The sequence below is a fragment of the Lissotriton helveticus genome, chromosome 1_1 (assembly GCF_964261635.1).
Source record: "Lissotriton helveticus chromosome 1_1, aLisHel1.1, whole genome shotgun sequence".
Lineage (NCBI taxonomy): Eukaryota > Metazoa > Chordata > Amphibia > Caudata > Salamandridae > Lissotriton > Lissotriton helveticus.
Window position 1 is genome coordinate 436,231,768 of NC_136057.1, and position 27,792 is coordinate 436,259,559.

Sequence of the window (27,792 nt, forward strand, 5' to 3'; positions counted from 1 at the left end):
GATCAAATTTATTAGCTGCAGCTAGTAACAGTAAACCAAGCAATACAACAGGGTGTACAACTCAGGAGACTGCTCAATTTTCGTAGAGCAAGACATCTCTTTTTATACACTATATTCTCATTACAAATGTACACCCACTGCGCACAATTCTGACCAATAGGACACATTTTCTAACTGAGTATCACATTAACAAAAACCCAATTTACAGTAACCCAACCCAAAAGTTAATTATAAGGACTGTCCCAAATTCAATTTCCCCAAGCCGGACAAACCCATAATTGAAAGCACTACCCATGTAATGAAAATTCATAAGGAAAGAAACAATTCAGATGTTGAGTAGGATAAGATATGTGCAAGAAACTAAAAGTTAACGATATCCTGAACATTGATTGGCAATTTTAGACAACGATCAGCCAGAGAAATTGGCTTTGTGAAAGGGTCAGTTTCAGGTGACGGGGTCAGCGTCTTTGCAATTCACTCACAAGTCAGAAAAGGGCCGGTTAATGCATACATGAACAAGGAGGCCCATGCAACTTTGTTCGTTCGGTTACCTCCATGGCCTACGTGAGGGCAACACAAAAATGGCGTCACGAACAACTCAAACAAAATGGAGTCTGGTTCGAAATCACGGAACCTCAGACCCTCCTTTTGCCATTACGTAGGCAATGACCTAAACTCACGTCAATCTGAATCCAGGTCTATATCTATTCTCATCAGGTCATCAAGGTGTTGCTGTAACATCATCTTATTATCCTTCGCTTCTCTCGGGACGGGTCTTCTCACACAGATCATAGCACAAAGACTACAAATGGCGGGACCACACTGGATGCATAAGCAACACGAGAAAAGGATTGCTAAAGCCATACCAAGAAACATCAGAATCTTCCATCCCCATTTGGACAGCAGTTCCCAAAACCATTCTATCAATGACCAGTTCCCTTCGTCTACATGTATAGACTCAGCGGACTTATGTAACCTCAAGATGGCTTGGTACACTGTCGGGGCATTATCTGGTATGAAAAGACAGCAACTAGACCCGATCAATTTACATACTCCACCTCTATCTGCGAGTATAATATCTAAAACAAAGCGGTTCTTTAATGTCATAAGGCGATCCGCTTGAAGCTCAGCTGTAATATTGCTAAGGGCACCTGCAGTCTCATTTATAGTGGCCTCGACCACTCTCGTAAGCTGACGAATATTTCTACTATTAGCCATAGGACCCCAAAAGGGCAGAAAACCCTTAAAGAAGTCCCCAACTTCTTGTGCGACAGTATCTTTTGCATCGATAACACCTCTACCATATCTTGTCTTATGGTAATTGAAAGCAGCTGTATACGTAGGGGGAAGCAAAAATGCCACATAACATGTGCCTGAAAAATCAGAAGGCAACCATGTATATGCTCTGTCGTAACAAACAAAATACGTGCCTTTAGCTGGCACGAACGGTGGAGATTTCTGGGACGTATAGACATAGGTGTGAACACACACACTCTTACCAAGCTAAGCTCTCGGATTCTGACCATTACCTTGCAGACAAAAATGACCTCGGTGGGGTACAATCCAAATAGGAGGAGACCTTTTTCGTCTCTCCTTCTCTGTCAGACTAATGCTATATTCAGTCTTGTTCCAACCAATATATGCTCGTACCTCATCTTTAGGGATAGCATTATATGCATCAATATCTCTGATCATATCTACTATTCCCTGTATCAAGGCATTATTACTCGCATTATCTTTGACGGAACGTACAGGAGATGCTGCATTCGCATAGATAAACATTGCTTGGAGTGCCCATACTGACCCGTTAGGCGAAAAAGGCAAAACCAAATATGGCATTCCCTTATCTGTTGTATGTGGCATAAGACCACAAACCCAACAATTCGTGGTATTTACGACTAGCTGATGCTGATGCAACATCTGTATGAACGAATTGTTCACAAATTCTGATCTTCGTGTCTGTTCATGTTCAGGCAACGTATGAAACTCATGTGGGGAAACAGTAGGAAAAGAAAGAGTAGGTTGAGAGGTAGATTTAATCGGCTGTTGTGTGACATAGAAAATCCAACCCACACAAGCTAACGTAATATTCAAAAGCATTAGAAAACACAGTATTAAAAAACATTTGCTACGAATCAGTATACACACTTTCATTTTAGGATCAACTGTCTTAACACCCTTATCAGACCCAAAAGACTCCATCCTCTAACGTGCAGCTCACGGCTATTACCTTCTTCACTTAAGTGTGCGCCAAGATCGCACTAACGACCCTGAACCACAGACCTTATGTCAATACGCGGCTCACCCCTTAAGGCTGTACCACGACCCTGCAGCTGAGTCCGGATGGTGACTCGAAAAAGGAAAAAAAGAAAAAAAGTCTCTTGATCTGACAAGGTGTAATTCACTATATAAAAAATTCAGATTTTATTTGTCCATGACAACAGTCTTTCTTGGTCTCAAATTGTAGCGTTCTTTACCAAGCACAGTTGGGTCTTTAAAAAGGAGCTCCGGATTCGTCGTGTCGAGCTTCAGATGTGGAGGCACAGCAGCTTGCAGAACATCATCATCCTCGCGTTCTGACTGAGTCCATGTCAAATGTGCATCACTAAAAGGTACGAATCTAGGAATTCTTTCACATTCGGAATCAGCTATTCCATCCTTCACCCACTTATCATACGGTAAAGGCAAAGGAACTTTTTTAGTATGGGTGGCATGCACCCAATTTTTTTTACCAGCTACTCTAACAGCAGTTCTAGTGACCAATAACACCAAACGCGGTCCAGTCCATCTCGGTTCCAAATTTTTGGATCGTTGGAAATTCTTCATTAAGACGTACTCGCCAGGTTGAATCGTATGGCCTGGATCTGCAGTAGCTGTCGGCAAACTGTCATAGACCTGTTGGTGGAAAACACGTAATTTAGCAGTCAAGTCATGTAAGTAATCCACCAACATAGGGTACTCAATCTCGCTGTACTTTTTAGGACGAGGCACACCCCAAACATTCGCTGGACGACCAAAAACTATTTTGTATGGGCTAAGTCCCACACGAGAATGCACTGTCTTCCTTGTTGACAAAAGAGCCAACGGCAAGGCATCTGGCCATGTAAGACCAGTGCTCGCTTGTATCTTAGCTAGCTTCAGCTTCAACGTGCCATTATAGCACTCGACAAGTCCAGCAGACGGGGTGATTCGCAGCATGAAATTTCTGATTAATACCCAAACCAGCACACACTTTCTTCATGATTTGGCCCACAAATTCACTCCCATTGTCGCTCCATACAATTCTCGGCAAACCATACCTAGGGAAGTACTCTTTGAGCAAAACCTTGGCTGTGGACAGGGCAGTATTATCCTTTAGGGGTAGGCCTCTATCCATCTGGAAAAGGCGCAAACAACCACAAGGACATACTTCAAATTGTTGCATCTCTCCATGTGAATGTAATCTAGCTGTATCACTTCAAACGGATAAGATTGAGGAGCAAAATGACCGGCTGGAGTTGGAGTTCCCTTTCCAGGATTGTACTTCAAACAAATCATGCAATGTTTCACCACATTCTCAGCACATTTCGGAATTCCAGCATTCTGCCATACTGGAGCCAACAACTTGCATATTCCCTTCGAACTAATGTGAGCCATTCCATGAGCCATAGTAACCACTGGGAGCACATACGCATCAGGCAACAACCATCGCTGGTGTTCTGACAACTCAACCCAACAACCCGTCGAATCCAACATACCCGTACTTTCTCTCCACGTACTCACTTCCTTTTCCGTAGCTTCAGCCTGAATTGACTTCACACTTTCTATTGTGTCTTCAAACATTCCACCAGCCATCACCCAATTAGCAGGGCCCGCAACATACATACGGCTCATCATATCTCTCGCCGTTTCCTTCGCAACTTCATCCGCAAACGCATTTCCTCGACCTACATCATCCACAGCTTTCTTATGCGCACTACACTTCACAATTGCAATCTGCTTTGGGAGAGTAAGTGATTCCAGAAGTTCATTCACTAACTGCCCATGCTGAATTTTCGCACCATGAGAAGTAAGGAATCCTCTTTCTCTCCACAAACGTCCAAAACTTTGGGCAACACCAAACGCATACTGGCTATCAGTATAAACATTCACTCGCTTTCCTTCTGACAACACACACGCTCTAGTCAATGCAATCAACTCTGCTGCTTGCGCAGAATTCTGTGCTATGCGTGCTGTCTCAACAACTGTATGTAAAGTTGTGACAGCATATGCCGCAGTCGTCTCACCATTCGGAAGCTTGAAACATGAACCATCTACCCATAGGGTACCATCAACATTCGTAAGAGGAGTATCTTTCAAATCAACTCTAGCCTTCGTTTCTTCCTCTGTCCGAAGAAAGCAATCATGCTGTTCTTGAGCATCTGTCTCTACCGAGATCGGCAACAACGTAGCTGGATTCAACACATTACATCTCTTAATGTGAACATGGCTAGCCAAAAGAGTCAGCTCATAACCTGACAAACGTGAACTAGTAAGGTGCTGAGTCTTGGTCCTGTTCAATAAAGTATCCACTGCATGTGGGACCATCACAATCAACGTATTATCCAATACCAAACCAGCAGACTGTCGGATAGAAACAGCCACTGCCGCTGTAGCGCTCAAACAGCTCAGCAACGCTTTAGCTACCGGATTTAACGTCGCTGAAAAATACGCACATGGGCGTTGCTTGTCTCCAAATTATTGAGTCAACACTGACAATGCACAACCTTGTCACTCGTGAACATACAACATGAAAGGTTTACTGTAGTCCGGGGTACCCAATACCGGAGCCGAACATAATGCATCACGTAATTCAGAAAAACTTTTCTGACAATCATCAGACCAAGGGAGAGGATACGGAGTATCTTTAAGAGTCAGTGCCAACAAAGGTTTCGCTAGCAGGGAAAAATTAGGGATCCATTGCCTACAATACGAGGTGATACCTAAGAAGGCACGCACTTCTCTCTGTGTATATGGTACAGTCATTTGCGCAATCGCTTGAATTCGTTCTGGGGTCAACCTTCTTCCCTCCTTCGACAAGAGATGACCTAAGTAGGTTACTTCTTGTCGACAATACTGTAACTTTGAAGGTGACACTTTATGATGAAGGTCAGACAAATGTCGTAACAAAGAAAGAGTAGCCTCTTTACAAATCTCTTCGTCATCAGCAGTAATCAACAGATCATCACGTACTGAATAAGAGTAGCACCAGAAGGCAATACAAAATCATCAAGCTGAGTTTCAACGCCTGACTATAGATGGAGGGACTTTCACAATAACCTTGGGGAGCTCTCTTAAACCGGAAGCTTCGACCTCCTAATGAGAAGCCGAAAATATCTCTACTCTCCTCGGCAATTGGAATACTGAAGAAAGCATTCTTCAAGTCGATAACAGAAAACCAGGCTGCCGAAGCAGGAATCAGAGTCAACAAAGCAGTGATATCAGGGACAACAGGAAACTGTGGCACCACAATCTTGTTCACTTCTCGAAGATCAATCACAAACCGATACACAGGTGGCTGAGAAGCATCAGTATGCTTAAGGACAGGCAAAACAGGACTGTTACAAACGTTAACTCTCGTTTCTTCAATTACACCCTTCTCAACCAAGTCATAAATAATTGCTAAAAGAGCTCTCTCGCCATCGCTCGATATTTTATATTGGGGAATACGAGGTAGCCTAGCATTCGACTTAAGGGTAACAATATAGTGTGGAATCTGCAAGAGACCAACATCATTGGGACCTGTAGCCCAGAGTGTATCAGGAAGAGAACGCAATTCCAGTGGAAGGCAATCTTTAGACAAATACATCGGAGAAATCACTTTCTTACCCAAGGTAAGATGCACTCCCGAAGGAGAGCAATGTAATGTCGCATACAATCTTTTCAGCAAGTCCAAACCCAACAGATTCTCATTACAACCAGTCGTCAGAATAAGAGGAGCTTCCAATTCACAAGGACCAATAGAAAGAGACAAAGGACTAGAAACCAGGTTACAAACTGGGGCGCCTGAAAATCCTACTGAAACATTGGTCAAGCCAGACAAAGGTGCGCCAGGAAGCTTAGAGTGCATAATAGAACTCTTCGTCGCACCAGTATCCAAAAGAAAAGGTTCTGCCACACCTGATGTAATCATTCCAACATAAGGTCCAATCTGGTCTACTGGAACTGACACTACTCCCTCTCTTTGCCCATGGCTGTCCTAACTATCATTATAACCAGCACTCTCACTCTCGACATAATAATCATCAACATAGTACTGGGCAGACTGACCACTCGGAACATTCTGTCTGTCAAAATAATTCGCAGAATTCTGAAGGGAAGAGGAACGCTCATTCTGGGGTAATACACCACGTCCCCTACCCCTAGGAGCTTGCTAGAAACCACCACGACGTCTCTGACCAGATACGCCATTCGCACGCTGTAACAAAGCCGGGCAACTATTCTTAAAATGACCTTCCTCTCTACAGTAAGCACACTGATTAGGACCAGGAAAGAATCGCGGAGCATAAGGCTCAGGCTTCTGTAACAATCTCTGAAACTGTGGAGGTTGCTGAAACTGACGCTGATTCTGACGAGGCGGATAAGCTTGCTGCAAAACAACCTTCGTATTTAGATCTTTAGTTTTCTTCTCTGCTTTATCCTTCTCATCTTTATCCCTATTCTCGTAATATTGTGCAGTAGCTAATATCTGGGCCAACAAAGAAACAGCCCATGAACTCTCAGAGTCCTTTAATTTATTAGAAAGTTCGGGAAGCAAATTAAAGACACATTTGTCCACAAACAACCTTTGACCACCTTCAGTGCTTATATCCTGACCACTATGATCAATAAACGTTTCCTCAAACCTCGTGAAAAAATCAGACACACTCTCATCTTTCTTTTGCTTGCATGCTGCTAACTTGTCCCAATTCACTCGTAAAGGAGGCATCATAGTTTTCATTAAATGAATAATCCTACCAGGTAATTCTGCAACTAAGGGCTCAGGTTTGGCACCTCCTACTTGCCGACCATCTGCAGCAACAATATTAGCCCACATATCTCCTAATTCTGGCGCATGATTCTCATGACAAATCTTCGCCCACAAAGGTTGAGGAACTACATTACCCATTAACATGTCTATGTCAGCTAAATTCATATTACACGCATCAACTGTCTGGGACAACTCCTTGTAATAACCGGCAGGATTCTTACGGGGGTCAGGTAAGGTCTGCTTAAGAGCCAAGACCTCTGCTCTTTTCCAAGGGACATGTACCCACACTCGCTGAAAATGTGCCGGTACACCCTGAATACCCTGATTAACATTAGCAACAACTTCCTCTCTCCATACAGGGGGAACCTCTCTCATAGGATACTGCTTCACTTTCCTCCTAACAGAGGAATCAGGTTCGTACAATGTCTGAAGCGGTAATCTAGACCTCAAAACAAGTATCGTCTCCACGGCATCTGTAACATCAGATTCCACTATCGTCCCTTTAGCAAATTCTGACTGAACATCAAGCACTTCCTGCGGAATCGGACCCAACTCATTATCTTCCCATTCCTGACGGAGAAAAGTACTCATTACATCAAAAACATACCTTTGCTTAGGCGGCTCCCACTGAAAGAAAACATCCATAACCGCTGGCAAATTATACCTGGAAGCATTTAAAATCCATCTACGAGCCAACAAATCCAACACTGTCCGTTCCTCGGAACTAGGAAGCTGACTACGACTCTGCTTACATTCCGAAAAAGGGGTCATATTCAGTGACCCAAACAATGGAGACAACAGATTAACAACAGTCTCAGTCATTTGTTTTCAAGCAGAAGGAGAAGAAGCAGACATAAGAACAGGAGAATAAGTATTTTGAGGCAAAAGAGGTGTAGGGACAAGAGCAGTAGGAGTCGAAGATACAGAAGTGGAAGGCAAAGGAGTTTGAGGCAAAGCTGGTAGCAAAGCTTGTGACCCTAGAGTGGGTTGCGCAGTAGGAGGCAAAACCATCTGTGGAGCACCATGTGGCTGAACAACAGCAGGAGGTTGAACAACAAAGGGTGGAACAACCGGGGGTAATGGAGGTGCAGTAGCACCCTGCACATAAGGGGGTGGTAATCTCTGCAAATGAGAGATCAAAGGATCTTTTTCAGGGTCTTCATTCACTTTTGGAAAGGAAGGCGGCAAGGACGGATAATATTTATCGATAGCCATGCAACGCTGTCTATCTAAGACATCACTTGCACGCTCTTCTCCATCTTCCATAAACTGCCTAGCAGCTTGTAGTAATGACATAATCTTATCTTTCCTATCTCTCTTTGCTTGCTTAATTTCTCGCTGTTTGGCTTCCTTTCGCCAAAGGCGGAAAGAGTCAAACATTGCGGGCCGGGCTTTCTTCTTAAATAGCGCAACTTCCAGATTATCTAAAATATTTAATTCGAAACTACCAAGTTGGGGCCATCGTAAAACACCATCTTTCTTCGTATAGCGGACCCACACTTCATTATAAGTGATAGGACCCACTCCGTGCTTTGAATAGAGCTCATAAGTCGGTACACAGACAAAATATCGAAAATAAAATATCGGAAAGACAAAATATCGAAGTTAAAATATCGAAGGTAAAAAATATTGGGAAGCAAATATATCGGATACAAAAATATCGTAATAGGTAAGTAAGTAGAAATATCGAAAAAAATAATATCGTATGACAAAATATCGACAATACAAAATATCGTGTAGTAATGGAAAAAATAAATAGTGTAGGAAAAAATATAATAATTGTAAATAAAAATTTGATAAAAAGGTCTATATTAAAAAATTACAATATATTTAATATAAAAATATTTTTTTTAAACGTATATAGTTTTAGGAGCGGGTTATTGGGTTTATAGGGGATAAGGGTGGGAAGTAATTTAAAAATAAGTAATAAATTAATATATATTTGTAAAAAACTTTTTAATAATAATTAATTGGTAAATAATTAATATTAATTAGTTAATTAATTAATATAATTTAGTACATTGTTTTATATAATAATTAATTGGTAATTAATGAATATTAATTAGTTAATTAATTAATATAATATCGTACATAATAGTACAAAATTAATAATTGGTAATTAATTATTATTAATTAGTAAATTAATTAATATAATTTTGGACATAATTTTAAATAATAAATAATTGGTAATTAAATAATAATAATTAATTGGTAATTAATTAATATTAACTAGTTAATTAATTAATATAATTTTGTATATATTTTTAAATAATAAATAATTGTTAATTAATTATTATTAATTAGTTAATTAATTAATATAATTTTTTCATATTTTTAAATAATAATTAATTGGTAATTAATTAATATAAATTAGTTAATTATATTAATTAGCTTCATTTAGTTTAATATATATTTTTTACTTATTGTAAATTAATTTGGAAAAAATAATATTAATAATTAAATTTATTTCTTTACAGCTAATGTGCTAATATATTAACTTTATTGTTATTGTTAATTAATAATTATTTTGTAATTACATAATAATAATTATTTTTGGGTAAAGGAGTATTGTTAGAGTTCAGGGTCAGTTTTCAGTTCTTGGTTAAAGGGGTATTTTTAGGGTTCATGGTCAGTTTTCAGTTTTTGGTAAAGGGGTATTTCTTGGGTTCAGGGTTAGTTTACAGTTTTTGGGTAAAGGTGTAGTTTTTGGGTTCAGGGTCAGTTTTCAGTTTTTGGGTAAAGGGGTATTTCTTGGGTTCAGGGTCAGTTTTCAGTTTTTGGGTAAAGGGGTATTTCTTGGGTTCAGGGTCAGTTTTCAGTTTTTGGGTAAAGGGGTATTTCTTGGGTTCAGGGTCAGTTTTCAGTTTTTGGGTAAAGGGGTATTTTTAGGGTTCAGGGTCAGTTTTCAGTTTTTGGGTAAAGGGGTATTTCTTGGGTTCAGGGTCAGTTTTCAGTTTTTGGGTAAAGGGGTATTTTTAGGGTTCAGGGTCAGTTTTCAGTTTTTGGGTAAAGGGGTATTTTTTGGGTTCTGGGTCAGTTTTTAGTTTTTGGGTAAAGGGGTATTTTTAGGGGTCAGGGTCCGTTTTCAGTTTTTGGGTAAAGGGGTATTTTTTGGGTTCAGGGTCAGTTTTCAGTTTTTGGGTTAAGGGGTATTTTTAGGGTTCAGGGTCAGTTTTGGGTTTTTGGGTAAAGGGGTATTTTTAGGGTTCAGGGTCAATTTTCAGTTTTTGGGTAAAGGGGTATTTTTAGGGTTCAGGGTCAGTTTTGGGTTTTTGGGTAAAGGGGTATTTTTAGGGTTCAGGGTCAGTTTTGGGTTTTTGGGTAAAGGGGTATTTTTAGGGTTCAGGGTCAGTTTTCAGTTTTTGGGTAAAGGGGTATTTTTAGGGTTCAGGGTCAGTTTTGGGTTTTTGGGTAAAGGGGTATTTTTTGGTTCAGGGTCAGTTTTCAGTTTTTGGGTAAAGGGGTATTTTTAGGGTTCAGGGTCAGTTTTGGGTTTTTGGGTAAAGGGGTATTTTTAGGGTTCAGGGTCAGTTTTCAGTTTTTGGGTAAAGGGGTATTTTTAGGGTTCAGGGTCAGTTTGGGGTTTTTGGGTAAAGGGGTATTTTTTGGGTTCAAGGTCAGTTTTAATTTAATGTACGCTGGATTTGGTATAGTAATAGTTAAATTATTAGAGACCAACATATACTCACATTTAATATACAGTGCAAAATTTCTGATAAGATTGTTACATTATAGTAAGATAATGATACAAATAGTTCAACATGATTGTAGAAACATTATTTTTATTTATGTTTCACAAATAAAATGTTATTTCATTACAAAATTATTTTTATTACATTTGGTTTTATAAACATATTTTATAAACACAATGATAAGCAACTATACAGAAGCATTATTATTTTCATACTTTTTGTACAAAAATGAATATTATTTATTATCTCTTTTACATATTGTAATTTCATAAAGAAATGTAGAAATAACAAAAGTATTTTTTACACTTTATTTCAATACATAAAATATTTATTATGTAAGTCACATATTTTTAACACATTTTTCTATTATTATAATTTTTGACAATGTAGTTATATTTCTAGACATTGTTAATATAAATATTATTCTTTTCATAATATGTATTTATTACATTCATTTACATATTTGTTAATCAAATCATTGTAGGATTAAAGTAAATATTTCTTTACAATAATAGAAACTTAATGTTCATTTTTGCATATTTAGTGAAGTATATATATTATATTTTATACTTGGGACTATTTTATTGCATTTGGGTGCTTTATTTTGTCGTTTTGGGTTATTTGGAAGAAGGGCTGATCGCGGTTGGGAGACACTTCACGTCGCTTCAGGTAAGGTTTCTTTTATATGTTTTATGTGTATTTTAATGATGTTTTGAGATTAGTGACCTTATATTTTGTGTTGTTGAATGTGATGGAGGTATGTTTTAGATTTCGAAAACAGATAATTACTTATGGTATATACGCGTAGTGTTAGTTAGTTAACTCATTATATATAGAGTGAATTTTAGTCTTTTACGGTATATCTACAAGTGAAATAATCTATTTTAATATGTTTGTACCTAATTACTAGCTAATTAATGTGGGTGGGAATGTCTGTTTTCTATGTTTTTGTCATAGGTGTACGCTACATCGGAAGTTCCGTTTTTTTTTAAAGGAAGTGTTTGTTTGTTTAATTCAACACTGCTTTACAAACACTTCTTTACATTTTTCGGTTTTGCTGGAGCGATTCTTTCTATTTTTCAATTTTTTCGGGTTTTTTATGCTTATTCGATGGCTCTGGATAACGTGGATGTCTTAATTTTGGAACAGTTGTATTTTTAAATTTTTTTTTGGGTTAATTTGGCACTACCTGGATTACTTTGGTGGACAAGGAGGTTATTGGATTGACAACATGATTGGTAAGTCCTTGCTTTCTTATTTTGTGTGGGTGGGTAATGTTATTTTTATTATGGAATAGTTTTTTACTTGATATTTAGTTTTATTGTGTGCATATATTATAATAATATCTCTATATATTGCATACATTAAATACTTTAGAAGCTCACGTTACATATTTTTCCATACTTAGGTGATACTTTTAGTGTTTTATAACATTTTGGGAATTAATTAGAGTAGTGTTTTGGCAATGATATTTAGGTATTCTATGCCTTTTGTACTAGGGTAAAGTTTAACTTGTTCTTCCAGGTACTTGTGCATTTGTTTATTTTGCTTTGATGTTTTAGGGACAAGTTCAGTTACAGATTGGTCCATTCTAAATTCCTGGTAGCTCTGTTCTTTCTGTAGGCATTTAATGAAATGTTCTAGAGTAGGTTTGGTTCTGCCAGTTGATTGTACAAATGCATTGTGCCAACCTTCCACTGCATTGTTAGTTTTTGATTCTCCGTTAAGGGTACTTCTGTAAACGTTCCACCAGGGTATGAGGAATTTGGGATTTCGTCTGTGGCCAGATCTGTGGAGTCTGCCTACCCAGGTGTCTTCAAAGTAGTCCAGAAATGGACTTAATTTAGCTTCATTTTGTTTGTAGAAGGGGCTGTCTATAAGAATGTTGTAGTGTTCAGCTACGTCTGTTTCAGGTACATAAGCAAGTGCAATGAGTTTTTTAATTTGGAAAGCAAAAGATGAGTTTGTAGCATATTCGACACTTAGGGTAGTTTTTTTAAGGTGTCTCCATAAACACTGGTTTAAATGATAATAGCAGCCTTGAATGCAGGTATGGGGGTGGATTTTTATGATAGTTGAGAGCATTGCTTGCTCAAAATCAAGAATGATACTTTCAGGAGAAAAATCATTAGTTTTTTGTTTAATTATATTTATATTTATTAACTCCATATATGTGGAATTATTGTGGTAATAGTGCATATAGCAAAGGTATGTTGCAGTTGTGGTAGAGGCCATGTATTGTGTATAATTGGAAAAATGGTTTGGGACAGATGTTAAATGTTCCATCCATCATCCAATATTGGCTTTGCTGCAGTTTAACTAAATTCATACTGGTACCAAAAATTATAAGCCTTTTGTCATTGTTTTCGTTGTCGTAAACTATAAATGGTTGTTTATTTAAAGTTATTATTTGGTTAGCAGTTAAATTTATATCCTGATATGTTCTGGGAGATGGTGTTGTAGAAGTAGTAGCTTTTTTAGTTCGTGCTATAGTTCTTTTTAAGGAGAGGATATTTGGCATTTGAGTTGTGGCAGTTTTTGGGATTTTAGGAATGGCTTCTTTTAAAATGACATTTGTTTGCTTTTGGGAACCTGTACTAGCTTCTTTTATATTTTCCAAAGCTGTTCTAACTTCTATTTCAGTAACATTAGGTGGATGATTGTGTTCCCTAGTATACAGTACTGTAGCTTCTTTAGTTGTTGCTCTGCCATAGCACTTGTTAGAATAATATTTACAACATTTCCAATTAACTTGCATGCCATATTGCTTTTCTTGTGTATAAGTGTAACCCATGTAGCATAGTAATAGTTTTCCTTTCTGGCTTGTCACAAATTCGGCTCCTTCGGTCATTTTGTACTTTGTATATCTATAAAATGTATATATAATAGTTAATGTCAAATTAAATGTGATAAATAATCTATGTTAGTGATAAGTAGGAATGTTTATACTTACGTGTTTTTGAATTTACAGCAAAATTAGGAGCTGCTTGCTTCTTTAGTTGGGGATAATTGTTTGTGATGTTGTTGTAGCTGTTATGAAAAACATGAAAGTAGTATATTATTAATTAATGTTTCGGTACATTTGCAATGTTAGAGCTCATTTCTACTACAAAAGTGTATCTTCATGATTCACATTGAGAAGATACTTAAATATTTTTTTAGGTTGGTCTTTGCCAGTATAGTTGTTTCTTCAGCTTCTGGAGAGTAGTTTGTAGTGTTATCTTAAATAAAAAAGGAACATATGTATTAGAATAATCACCATGTTGGTATGTTTTTTAATAGATTATCTGGTAATTATGTTCTTTAATATACTTACTTTGTGATTATTATCTGTATTATTCAGAATGTGGAGTTCTGTATTATGTCTGTATATCTATTCATTGTGTTTGCTCTGTAAATAAACAATATATAATAGAACATAATTAGAACAGTTCTAAATGTTAGTATTGTTTTTCCACATTTATTTCAGTTGCATAATACTTACGTAGTAAAATGTATTGGAGAAATAGTACTGATGTCCTTAGTTCATTAGTAGTGCAGTTTTCAGTAGTAGAATCTACAGAAAAAAAGAAATATGTGGGGCAAAAGTCATTATTTCTGTGTGTTTAGATTTATGTGCAAATAATGAATCAATGTGAAATTACTTACATAGTTATTAGAATCTGTATTCCTAGGGTTTGTTCACAGTTATTTTGAGTAGAATATTCAGTACTCGTTGTATCTAAAAAAAATAGTTTCATATAATTATTTAGCATGTTAAGTAGTATGAATAGCAAAGGGGCACTGGGTATTTAGCAGGTAAGTAAGTAGTATTAGCAAATAATGCACTTTCTATTTTATTTACTTACTTAGAAGATGTGATAGTAGGTTGATAGTCTGGTTCTTCTAGTTGTTGTGCAGCAATTCGGATAGAGATGAATCTCCTTCAGTGACTTTTGGCAAGTAGTTTGTGCTTAGATTTTAATTGTTTATATAGGGGAGTGTCAGTAGTAATTACTTTGCTATTGGTTTATTTAAAAAATTAGGTTTGTGATTGGTTAGTTAGTATATTTGAATTTCAGTTGTGATTACTTTGTAATAGAAGTGAAAAACAAAAACAAATTATAAAATTATACAAAGTAGTATAGAATATTTTTATATGTGTAGGTGATATAATTATACCAATAGGATATTTTTGACAAATTAATAGTGTGTCTATAGTATTAATTTAAGTATTGTGTGTTTATTTAGATGTGAACACATATAAAACGTTAATTAATTATGCAAACAGATGCATATAAAAAGTCGATATAGCTGATAATCCGATATTGAAGTGCACAATATTTTTGATGTCGATATTATAGTTAATGTCATTATTTTTTGTAGATAGCGATATTTTTGTTTTCCGATGTTAATGTAGTCGATATAAAAGTAAACGATGTTTTTGTATATCGATATTAAAAAATCGATATTTGTGTATATATCTAGTTAAGTATAGGAACCCGATATTTTTGATTTCGATATTTTTGCTCCGATATTTTTGTACGTCGATATTGTGAATCTCGATATTTTGTCAGACATTCCATAAGTCGGAGTTCCAACCGGAGGTATTGGACACGAATCCTCCAATCGGGAATCCCTGTTACAACCACAACTAAACCATTTCCTAATTCTGCTAAGACCAGGCATCTTATAGCTCACTAATCTAGCTTCAAACTTCAAGGGGTTATCAACTATCGATTGTTGCAGCAACCGAATCAAACAAAACCAAGAACCAAAACAAAATCGTGGGAGCGACCCACTTATACTTAACCAAAATATCTGTCACGCCACCAGAAGACCGTCTATCGTCTCGCTTTACAAAGGATCAATCAAGGGTCCAAGACAGGGCGACAGTCAGGGCAGCAGTCCTTCGTAGCCTTTGGAAAGCGGGAAGCCTCGCAGAAAAGACCTTCGGTCCACGTCGACATGCAGAGGTCAATGAAGTAGCGGCCTTCCTCCTGAATTTCCTCATGTGGCTCCTCACGATCCTCAGGCTTGGACTGGTACCGCTGAAGTCGCCCCACGTTGGGCGCCAATTGAAGAACCGGGTTTTCTTAGAACCCAGCGGTGCCAGGGACACACCCGAAGTCTTCGGATTCACCTGTCTTGGAATACAGAGACACGGAATACTTGTAGGTGGCGTCAGAGATCAAATTTATTAGCTGCAGCTAGTAACAGTAAACCAAGCAATACAACACGGTGTACAACTCAGGACACTGCTTAATTTTCGTAGAGCAAGACATCTCTTTTTATACACCATATTCTCATTACAAATGTACACCTACTGCGCAGAATTCTGACCAATAGGACACATTTTCTAACTGAGTATCACATTAACAAAAACCCAATTTACAGTAACCCAACTCAAAAGTTAATTATTAGGACTGTCCCAAATTCAATTTCCACAAGCCGGACAAACCCATAATTGAAAGCACTACCCATGTAATGAAAAGTCGTAAGGAAAGAAACAATTCAGATGTTGAGTAGGATAAGATATGTGCTAGAAACTAAAAGTTAACGATATCCTAAACATTGATTGGCAATTTTAGACAACGATCAGCCAGAGAAATTGGCTTCATGAAAGGGTTAGTTTCAGGTGACGGGGTCAGGGTCTATGCAATTCACTCACAAGTCAGAAAAGGGTCTGTTAATGCATACATGAACAATGAGGCCCATGCAACTTTGTTCGTTCGGTTACCTCCACGGCCTACGTGAAGGCAACACAAAAATGGCGTCACAAACAACTCAAACAAAATGGAGTCTGGTTCGAAATCACGGAACCTCAGTGGAAAGTTTAGGGATGACCCGTCAAGTGGGGGCCAAGAAAAGGGGGGGTGTAAAAAAAAGTGTCAGCCTCATGTTAATTCCCATAGATTTTTTAGACACAGCTGCAACCCGAACAGCTGAACTGATTTATAGCAAATTTGGCAGAAAGCTAGTTTTGGTCTGCAGATTGTGTTTTTGTTATTTGGTCTAAATCCTTTCAGCAGTTATTGAGAAATGTAAGGAAATCCAAATTTGTATATCTACAATAGTGGATTATTCGTGACCAATATGGGCACCAATAAGAATGCTCTGATAGGCTGACTGCAATCTGAGCAGAGAGTTGTGGACCCCATTCTTGTTTATCGGGAAAGTCCCTGGAGCTCAGATGAAACAGCAGAACTTGATATAAGGGGTCATGTTGCATGTATCCTGACCACATGGGAGGAATGTAATGATCGCTTAGGGAGTCCACATATGTACAATATGTCAGTAAACAGGTATAATTTTTTTAACACACGATATTCATGAATTCACCATGACAGTCAACGTAGGCAGTCGGAGTGTGATTCCCTGAAGCTACAGAAGAGGGCATTGCCCACCCTGGGAAACCTACCTGAACTGACTAACTGGCAGAAGGAAAGCTATCCCACAGGGGAGGACTTCTGTGAAGCTCAGATGGAGTGCCCAACTCAGGAGGAGCTATGGCGGCAGTCCGAGGCTCAGGCAGCTGGCGACACCTCTGCTGATCACCCGATCTGTTGGGAAAATGGCCTCCAGTACAGCAAGACTAATGTTCCTGAGCCTGGCAAAACCATGTGTTGGTGGCCCCCCAGTGCTGCAGGGCCTTCCTACTGCCGCTGGCTCATGAAGTCTCCCAGTCGGGTCATCAAAGGCAAGACAGGGCCTTTAAAAGGCTTGTCACCCACTTTTATTGGCCCCGGATGAGGATGGCAATGAATGAGTTCTGCAGGTCATGCCCGACCTGTCAAGCTAGTGGCAAGTAAGGAGGGACGTGCAAGGCTCCCCTGCAGCCATATCCTGTCATTGGAACACTCTTCGAATGGGTAGGCATCGACATTGCTGGGTCTACAGACTGCATGACAACAAGGGCAAGAGGTTCATCCTGGTCTTGGTGGACCATGCTACCTGGAGGCTATACTGCTGATAGTGGCTGCACTAGCGGTGGCCAGAGCACTGATGGGGATCCTTACCCATGAGGGGTTCACTATGGGAGTAGTATCTGACCGGGGGACCAACTTCATGTCTGCGTACATGAAGTCCATGTGAAAGGAGTATGGGGTAACCTATACGTTTTCGACACCCTACCATCCCCAAACTAAGGGGCTTTTGGAGAGGTTCAACAAGACCCTAAAACGCATGATCATGGACGTATCAGACCACCTTAGGCACAAGAGGACATCCTCCAGCCATGCCTGTTATGTGCATACAGGGAGGTACCACAGAAAGGGGTCAAAATCGACCCCTTGGAATGTCTGTAAGAGGGCTTCTCAGCCCGGTGTAGGAGGGTTGGGAGCGAGTTCCCAAGAAAGCACCCCTGACTGTGGTCAGCTGCATGCTGGCACTCTGTACACAGATGAAGCACTTCTGAAAGAAAGCTAATGAGAATCTAGACTCTAGCCAGGAGGTCATGAAAGGGTGGTATGACCAGAAGGCCACTCTGGTTGAGTTTCAGCCTGGCAAAAAATTGTAAGTGATGGAGCCTGTGGAGCCCAGGGTCCTACAAGACCGCTGGTCTGGGTCCCATAGAAAGTGAAGGAACGCAAGAGTGAGATTATCAACCTGGTGGGAACCCTTTAAGGGTTTTGCATGTCAATCAACTCAAGCCCTACTTTGAGAGGTCCAAGGTAGCCAAGCTCCTGGTCAATGGAGGAGGAGAAGGAACCTCTCCCCAATCTCCTTTCTTCTAAGCAGCAGGATGGGTCAGTGGAGGGTATAAGCCTCTCCCCTACCCTGACCTACAGCAACTGAGGCACTGCCATAATTGCTGGGGCAGTTTGCCTCTCTTTTCTCCCTCACCCATGGTATTGATACTGGGTACGTTATGCCTGAGAAGAGTAAAATCTACAGGCTAGCTGATAAGGTGAGAGCCAGCATAAAGGAGGAAGTTGCCAAAATGTTGGAGCTAGTAGTCAATAAGCCCTGAAACAGTCATTGGTCCAAACCAGTGATGCTGGTCCCCAAGGCTGCCCCTTCAGGTATTACCCCAGAATTTAGGCTCTGCATGGGTTACTGAGGGTTTAATGCCATCACCATGACTGAGGCACACTCATCCCCGAGCTGATGACCTCATAGATTGGTTGGGAGGTGCTAAGTTCCTCTACACATTTGACTTAAAGTTTGGGTACTGGCAGATTGCCTTGACCAAGGGGGCAAAGAGAGATCTGTTTCTACCCCAGAAGGCCACTTACAGTTCCAGGTGAAGCCCTTTGGGTTGAAGAACACCCTTGTCACCTTCCAAAGGTTGGTCAAACGGGTGCTGGCTGGGTTGGAGAACTTCAGTGGCACCTACCTGGAGGATATTGTGATCTTCATCTCCAGCTAGGAGGACCATTCGAACAAACTCATGGAACTACCTCAGTCTCTGCAGATGGCAGGCCTGACTACCAAAACGAGTAAGTGCCAGATAGAGCAGGGTTTCATGGTTTTACTTGGGACAACAAGCAGGAGGGGGCAAGGTGCAGCCCCCTAGGCCTTTATCTAAACCATGCTGGCTTGGGAGCCCCACAAGACCCAGACAAGACCGGTTACTACTGGAGATTTGTCAAGAGTTATGGCACCATTGATGCTCCCTAGACAGAGCTGACTTGTAAGAAGCGGTCCAGACAGGTGAACTAGACGAAGGTGCATTCCTGACATCCTGAAGAAGGCCATGTCCCCGCACCACTGCTCAAGGCCCCTAACTTCTCTAGATAATTCATTGTGCAGACAGACTCCTCAGGGCATAGCATATGGGCCATGTTCGCACACCTGAATGAAGAGAGTCTTTATCAACCTGTAGCCTTCATTAACAGGAGGTTACTTCCCAAGGAAGAGAAGTGGAGTGCAATAGCAGGGGGAAGTATTTGCAGTGGTCTGGGCATTGAAGAGGTTGTGACCATACCTGTTTGGTGCTCACTTCTGGCTGATCACAGACCTCTCAGATGGCTAATGCATATGAGGGGTGAAAAGCTCAAACTGTTGAGGTAGTCCTTCTCTCTACAGGGAATTCACTTTATGCTGAAACAGCGCCCTGGAATAGACCATGCCAATGCTCATTGTTGGGTAGTTTCAGCTGGCAGGACATGTGTTAGAAGGTAAGCATTGTTTACCACGAATCCTTTTCCCCGCAGGCTATTACAAAACAGTTGTTACAACGGCCGTGTTGTAACAACGTATACCATTACCCCGCAAGTTATTACAACAACTTGGAGAGGGGTCAGAACGTGTTGGATTTAAAATCCAACACCTTCCCTACTGTTGCACACACTGAAATTGAAATAGTAAATTATACTATTCCACCATCCAGTGCCCCCCCAGAGCAAGTCATTGTTATGAATTGGGGGGTAATGGTATGCGTTGTTAGAGCTCCGTCAACCTGTCTCTTCGCACCACAGCATCGACCGGTTGCTGGCAGTGCCACCGTGAAGCTACAGCCTGACCATTCGCGATGACAACAGGATTTTCACACCACAGCGAGAACAGTTCGCAATGCCCGGTCTGCTCTTCATGCTATATTGATGACTGTCTGTGATGCTTCTCTAATCTTCTCTGCCCCCTCCACCGCGAACGGGACTCTTTCTGCTGGACTGAGAAGGTAATTTTTCAACAGGACTAACCTGGTCCCTATATCCGACTAACCTGAACTTGTGACTTTCTCCTGGTCCCACATGACCAGACTGCTGCGAGTGACGCTTCCGGATTTTTGGTGCTCTTTTTACTTACATCTTTAAAACTGCATGTCTCCGCTTCTACTGATTGCATTTTTGTAGCTTTGGTCTCGTTTTAATTATTATATTTTTCTCTATTTTTCTAAATTAGTATGGTATTTTTCTTGTGTAGTATTTTCACTTTTTTTATACACTTATTTTTATTGGGATTTTGATAATCATACAAGTCAGAATGGACAAAGGGACAATATACAACTTGTGTGGTTACACAGTAATTTTGTTTGTATTCCGCTCGTTCCCACACTGCAGTGTGCGCATTCCCGTATCCCCATCCCCGCTGAGTGTTAAGACCTATCTCTGTTATGACCCCAGTCACCCCATTATACATGGTCACCAGGAATGCGTCAAGTTTGAGTGGTGAGTCCTTGGAGATGCTCTTCAGGGTTTGGGGATTAACTACCTACAAAGCTTGGCAAGGTATTCCGGGCACAATATCAGATCACATGTTGCCCTCATGGGGATCAGAGTTGTGACAGCCACGCCATAAAGCAAAAGAAAAAGACTAACCATAACTGAATCTAACTCTAACTACTGTCTTGGGGTATGGCATGAAAGTCAAAGGAGGCTGTAGGGGAGGATATTCCTGTGGGATATCCCAGAGGGTTGGTGGGTGTGGTAGCTGTATTACTGTGCCTGGAGTGGTGAATTGCTTTTGTCAATTTACAGCTCAGTGTGGATGGCACTGAGCTAATCCTATGGTACACAACTTGATAGAAAAGCAGACATTTGAGGTGAGCAAATTGAGAGTATTGCTGGTGTTTTAGGCGGCTCTATGCAGGAGCTGCTCTCCACCTAAACTTGTGAACTACCCCGAGTTCTCTGTTTAATTTTTGCATATATATGCAAAACAGAATACGCGGTGTACGTGTTGATGTGTGTATGTGGCAAAAGATACGTGGGCTCTACCATTCACCCTGCACATGTGAGAATCCTACAACATCTTAGGGCAATAGAATTATCTTTAGTTGAAACTGAGGAAATGTTGGCCCGAGATATTCAACGAATACATCGTGATCCTTTTAGGCTAAACCCAGACCGTGCAAAGTCAAGAAAAATCCTGATTAATTTTGCGACATATTCGCTAAAAGAAAAAATCCTGTCACTTGCTCTAAAGAAAAAGTCCATTACGATAGACGGAGTATCAGTAGACATTAGGTCGGATTTGTCACCAGCCACAGCAAATAGGCAATGGGAGATGGGAAAACGATTGATACCATTAAGAGAGATTGGAGCCACGGCCCAGCTAAAATTTCCCGCTTTTCTAAAGGTTATGTGGCACAATAAGATGCATACATTTCGTACAGTTGACGAGGTAGATGCCTTCTTGGATGTTATTCAAGATGCATAGATATAGAATACTGACCAAAGTATACACAAAGTAATAATAAGAGACATCACCACTGAGACATCCACTGGCCTAGGCCATGGGAGTAATGGTTGGGTTTTCCGGGGAGGGAGTTAAGTGTGAGGGGAGGGGAGGGAGAGGGTCAAGGGAGAAAATAAAAAAAAATATTCCTCATGAGCTGTCTTGCTGTGCCTTAATTAGAAGGAAAATTTGGTCAATACATGATGAGCAGGGTTAAAAATAAGGAGCTAAGGTTCCTTACATGGAATGTTAATGGGCTTCGGGTTAAATCAAGGAGATTATTAATTTTGAAATATTTAGAAGATTCACCAGCGCAGGTTATTATTTTGCAAGAAACACATCTAACACAAAAGGAAAGTAAAGAGATATTTAGTACTCAAAAGTGGATTGCAAATGCTGTTTTTTCATCTCAAGACTTGGTTACAAAAGGAGTGGCTATTTTGATTAGAAGTGGTTCCGACATAGTAGTTGAAAAAAGTTCAGTAGACAGTAGAGGAAGATGGGTGATTTGTAAGTTACGATTGTCGAGTGAAGCACTGGTAGTAGTCGGGTACTATGGCCCAAATATAGACGATCCCACAATTTTAGAAAAGATTGAATTGGAGTTACTTGAATTTTCAGGTAAAATTATCATGGCAGGAGATTTCAACACAGTGTTAGACGGCAAGCTGGATAGAACTGGTAATATTAGGGCCATAACGAACAGCAAAATGACTGCTAAAGTAAAGTCTGTGATGGTTCAGTTAGGACTGTGTGACATTTGGAGACTTAGGGCAGCACAGCAGCTAGGATTTACTTTTTATAACAAAAAATATAAACATAATTCACGGATAGATTTTTTCCTGATAGACACTAGGTTGAAAGAGCGAGTTATAAGTGTAGATCACATAGGGGCACATCTATCAGATCATTCTGCAGTGAGTTTAAATCTAAGTTTGGAGTCAGAAGAGATGAGCTCGGTTTGGAGACTAGATCGTACAATTTTGGCTGATGTAGAAGTTTTAGAATCTCTCAAAGAGGATATCCAAGTTTTTTAGATGTAAATGTAGGTTCAGCTAAGGAGGAGATAGTGTGGGAAACGTGCAAAGCATTTATGAGAGGAAGAATGGGAGCTCAAGGCGCAAAGAAACGAAGACTGTATTACAGCAGAGTTTCAAATTTAGAAAAAGAGATCCGAGAGTGTGAAATTAGTCGAACCCTACAGGGAGCTATTAGTCCAAATGGTCCATGGGAGAAAAAACTTTTAGATTTAAAGGTTCAACTCACTGCAACACTTACTCAAAGAGTTAAAGAGAGATGGGAAGCCAGTCAGTTGGCACACTTTTCATATGGAGAGGGGTGTGGCAAGTTATTAGCATGGAAAGCCAAGAAAGATGTTATACGGAATCAGATTAAAGAGATTAAGAAACCGGGCACAGGGCAAGTTATAACAGACAACAAACAGATTGTAGAAGCGTTTCAGGAATACTTTGCAAATGTCTACACTGAGGACCTTTGTCCAGAAAAGGCTGAGATTGAGACTTGGTTACCTTTAATAAAACCACTTGCAGCTGAGGATATGCTGGAGTTAAATAAGGAAATCACTCAAGAAGAAGTGATGAAGGTGATTAAGGAAAGTAAAGAGGGAAAGCCCCTGGGCCAGACGGCTTACCTGCAGAAGTGTACAAAGCCCTAGGAAATACGATAGTCCCTACTCTGTGTCATCTGTATAATAAAATTTTTAAAGGAGAAGTGACAATCCCGAGCTCATGGAACGAGGCAACTATTGTCCTAATACTTAAACCAGGGAAATCTCCAAAAAATATGGACGCGTATAGGCCGATTTCACTTTTAAATTGTGACTACAAATTTTTCTCCAAAATTTTAGCGGATAGGCTCGGTAAAATCATCCACAAATTGATTCATGAAGATCAAAGAGGTTTTATTAAGATGAGGTATTTAAAAGAACTCACTTACTCTTTGATAGGAATGATAGATTTCGCCTCTAAATATGAATATTCCTTGGCAGTGATTGCGTTAGACGCTGCCAAGGCCTTTGATCGAGTTAATTTTGTATACTTAAAAGCTCTCCTGCACTATCTCAATCTAGGAGATAAATTCACGCAATCTATTTTTTCTTTGTATTGTGCACCGACATCACGAGTACTTGTAAATGGAATTCTTACGCTTCCTATTAGTGTAATGCGGGGCACCCGACAAGGATGCCCCTTATCACCTCTGCTTTTTAATATATATATAGAGCCTCTTGCATGTAAAATTAGAGCCTCAGAAGAGATACCCCCCTTTGTTGTGATGGACTGGTCAAAGAAACTCGGTTTATATGCGGATGATATTATTGTTTATTCTTCTAATTTAGTTAGATCATTGGAAAATTTAGTAAAGACAACAAAGGATTTTGGTAAGATTTCTGGATATCAGTTAAACCAAGAAAAAACTGAAATAATGACTTGGAATCTTAATACGGGAGGGATAAAAACTACAACAGAAATGAGGTACCTTGGAGTTAGGATCACTCACAAAATTGAAGATTTGGCAAAAACTAATTTTGAGAGAGTAAAAAAGGAGGTTGGCGACACGTTAAAAGGCTGGATGAATCTACCCCTGTCAATATATGGAAGATCTAATCTTGTAAAAATGGTGATTGTACCAAAAATTACTTTTTTGTTTGAGACTATTCCGTTGGGTTTTAAAAAAGAATGGCTGGCGAAGTTACAGAGCATGATTACAACATTTATTTGGGCGTCAAAGGCCTCTCGAATTTCATGGAAGAAAATAAGGAGGAGAGTAAACAAAGGAGGGTTGGCGGCTCCAGATATACAAATCTATGCATGGGCTTTTTGTTTAAAAAATTGCAGGATGTTGTTGGGTACCCTTTTTAGTTCTCAGATTGGCGGACTATTTGGGATAATGCTGAAGAGATCAGGATATCATGAGTTTGGTTTTTTATATAAGTTTGGAGACCCTAAATTTTTCAAAAAGGTGAGACTTAGAACTTTGAGAGACATTGCCGAGATATGGTGTAAAATTAGAAAAATATTTAAGCTTCCGTATTTTAGCTATATGGCTCCAATATGGGAATCTCCTGGAGCTCCCTCCTGGACAAGAGATGCGCTAGCATTAAATTTAAAAAAGGAACCTGCCTTGCAGAGGTGGAAAGACTTGTTTCAAGATGGCAATTTAATTTCTTGGGGTTTTTGTCAGCAAATGTGGGGCCCAGTTTTTTCAAAGTACAAATATTTACAGATTCAAAGCTGGGCAAATTATTTGGAGTCGGAGATCGGAATGGAAAATGATTTTGAGTCAAAGTTGGAGTCACAGGCTTTCAAGAAGGAAGTAGCTTTCTGGTATTGGCGAATACTAGAAATGGAGGATGGATCTTTCGACCTACCAGAGATGCTGTGGAAGGATAGCTTGCCAAGGATCGCGACAGAAGACCAATGGCAAGTAACTATGTGCATGCTATATAGAATTGTTAAACCTGCAAACCTAAGACGAAACCTTTTATTTACCATTCACAGGGCATACTGGTCTCCGTATAGACTCTCTAAATTTAAGGATGGAGGGATTGTTGGATGTCCAAAATGTAAAGCTCCAAATGTTGATGACTTGCACATGTTTGTATCCTGCCCAAATATCAAGCAATTTTGGATTGACGTGAGTAATTCTCTCTCCAAATCCTTGAACCAATGCATTGAGGTAAGCCCCGAACTAATTATTACTGGGAGATATGATTTACAAAATAGATTTTTGAACAACAATGTTAGACTTATTTTTTATGCCATGTTGCTAGCACGTCGAGAGATATGTAAACTATGGGTCTCACCACTTAGTCCCATCTTAATGGATTGGGTTTTAGCCATGAGGTACATGGCTAAGCTGGATATGTTAGACCGCTCTAAAAGAAATAGAGGTTTTTGGGTACCCTTCCTGTTAAATTTTGGTTAAATCATATTTATGTTAAAGTCCGAAGATTAAGCCCGTGCCTGTTTCGCTGGTATATGGACTATCCTAGGACGATAAATAGAGATGGTGGAGGACTCACATGTTGGGTCAGGTGGTCAAGAAGGATAGTTTACAGCAAGACCAGACTCAAAATATGTGTTGTCTACGCCCCATTACTCTAACCCAGCCTTAAGAGACAAAAATAGCCCAGAGGTGGATTAGAAAGAAGTTATAGGCGGCAAGACGGCAAATGAGGATAAAGAAAAAAAAAAAAAAAAACATCTTAGGGCAATAGCAAACAAAGACCCAACATACCCAGTAGCCAGGCACATTAATCAGCTACATGGAGGGAATGCCCAAAGCCTATCATACTACGTCATCAATAGCGTACCCAGAAACACAAGAGGGGGCAATCGTAAACTGGCTTTACGTCGCCTGGAGTCCAGATATATAATCCTTCTGAACTAAAAAATCCCGTTCGGTTTGAACGTGGATGAAGCCCTGAACGTACATCTGTAACCAGTCTGTATTGTCTCTTCCCTGAAAACCCATTCTTAACATCTGCAGTTCTAACTACAATTTTATTACCTTATTTCACAAACACATAGGGACACCACAATCACCTCTCCTTTAATTCACCATTTCACTTCACTTATGTTCACCATTATTCACCACCCACTTTATAAGGCACACTGTACGAGTCCTTAGCAAATTACTCCACTAAGAGACGAGATGTGTCCATTGCGCAATGTTCTGGTGCAGGAACCATAAGCAAGTATGACCACTATGTCATAAGCACAGGCCGTGGGATACTCAGATATGCGTATCACCGTAGGATGTTATCAGTAATTTTATATAACATTGTGCGCAAGAATACTAGCAGGAATATGTTCACTCCAATTGTATATGCCGCAAAAATATGTTATATAGTTTGATTTCAAACAAATGCTATTTGATGCTCATATTTTAAGAGTATCAACTGAATGCAGTAGTGAGCATGCTTTACCAGTGGGCTTAGACTCGGGAGCGCCAACTCCATTTACGACTAACTGCAGGCGCACGCACCTATGTCCAAATGGCCACAGGGCCGGTAACTTACTGCAATGTGTTCATCAGCCACAAAAACTTTAGACGCAATGGAGTATGCCACTGACAATGTAACACGTACTAAGTCTAACTTGTAAACAGTGTGGGTGCACGTTTTAGATAAATTATAGTGTTCTCAGTGTTAAGAATACACGGGTGTGAATTTACAAATATCTAGTTTACCAGAGATGTTTTATGAAACTGTGATTCATATATCCTTTTAAAAGTTTCAATGACAAGAGTGTAAAAAGACTGCCATGATGGAAGAATGTGCAAGTCACGAACTCTTCTATGTCCGTCTATGAGGGTCATATGCCTGTAACCATGACAACCCTTAGCCTATTGAAACTCATGTAACATTTGAAGGCCCATGTGAATGTGTAACCTATATGTATATATAGTTTAACACAATGTTAATGCAGATGTAGTGAACAAGGCGGGAGCAAGACGCCGAAACGCGTCTAAGCAGCAACTGAGCAATTAAAATCGTTTGGATTATGATTCACGGAGTCAGCGCCTTATTTTGATGGAAAGTTTGGTTTGTTACAATACGAAGGGTTTATTGTCCTGGAAACCCCATGGTTACCCTCCTCGATCTGGATGCGCTGTGTCTTCAAGGACAATCGTGTGGTTTAACTTTTGGAAAAAGACACACAGCGCCCCCCGGAACCGTCACTAAAGGACCCGAGTTACCTGTGAAACCAGCACAAGACTGACTGTCTGGGAGTCTGCGATCGCTGGAGAGTAATCGGAGACTGTCAGGTAAGACGGCGCGTGCTGGGATTAGCAGGGAGCGGGCAAATAACGTTGGTTCATGGGAGAGGCAGCCCGACAGTGAGAAGTAAAAGTCACACGGGCAGTGAATCTTTGCAAATAATTATTAATTACAAAGGCTCAGCATGGCTGCGGAATGGGAAAGGGGAAGAGAAGAGGCAGCACTTGATGTATTCACAGACACGGGCAAAGGCGGTAAAAACAGAGCAA

General features: G+C 39.9%; 1 protein-coding gene and 1 long non-coding RNA gene across 12 annotated transcripts in view; both read right to left on the reverse strand.

Moving 5' to 3' along the window:
- LOC144810903 (uncharacterized) overlaps window positions 1-27,792 on the reverse strand; it is a 283,608-nt gene that overhangs the window by 181,496 nt on the left and 74,320 nt on the right. The window lies entirely within an intron of this gene.
- LOC144769782 (uncharacterized) lies at window positions 13,833-14,821 on the reverse strand. Its single transcript, XR_013598754.1, has 4 exons — window positions 14,329-14,821; window positions 14,165-14,236; window positions 13,997-14,071; window positions 13,833-13,901 (listed from the first exon to the last, which is right to left on the reverse strand). It is a non-coding gene; the product is annotated as an uncharacterized LOC144769782 (long non-coding RNA).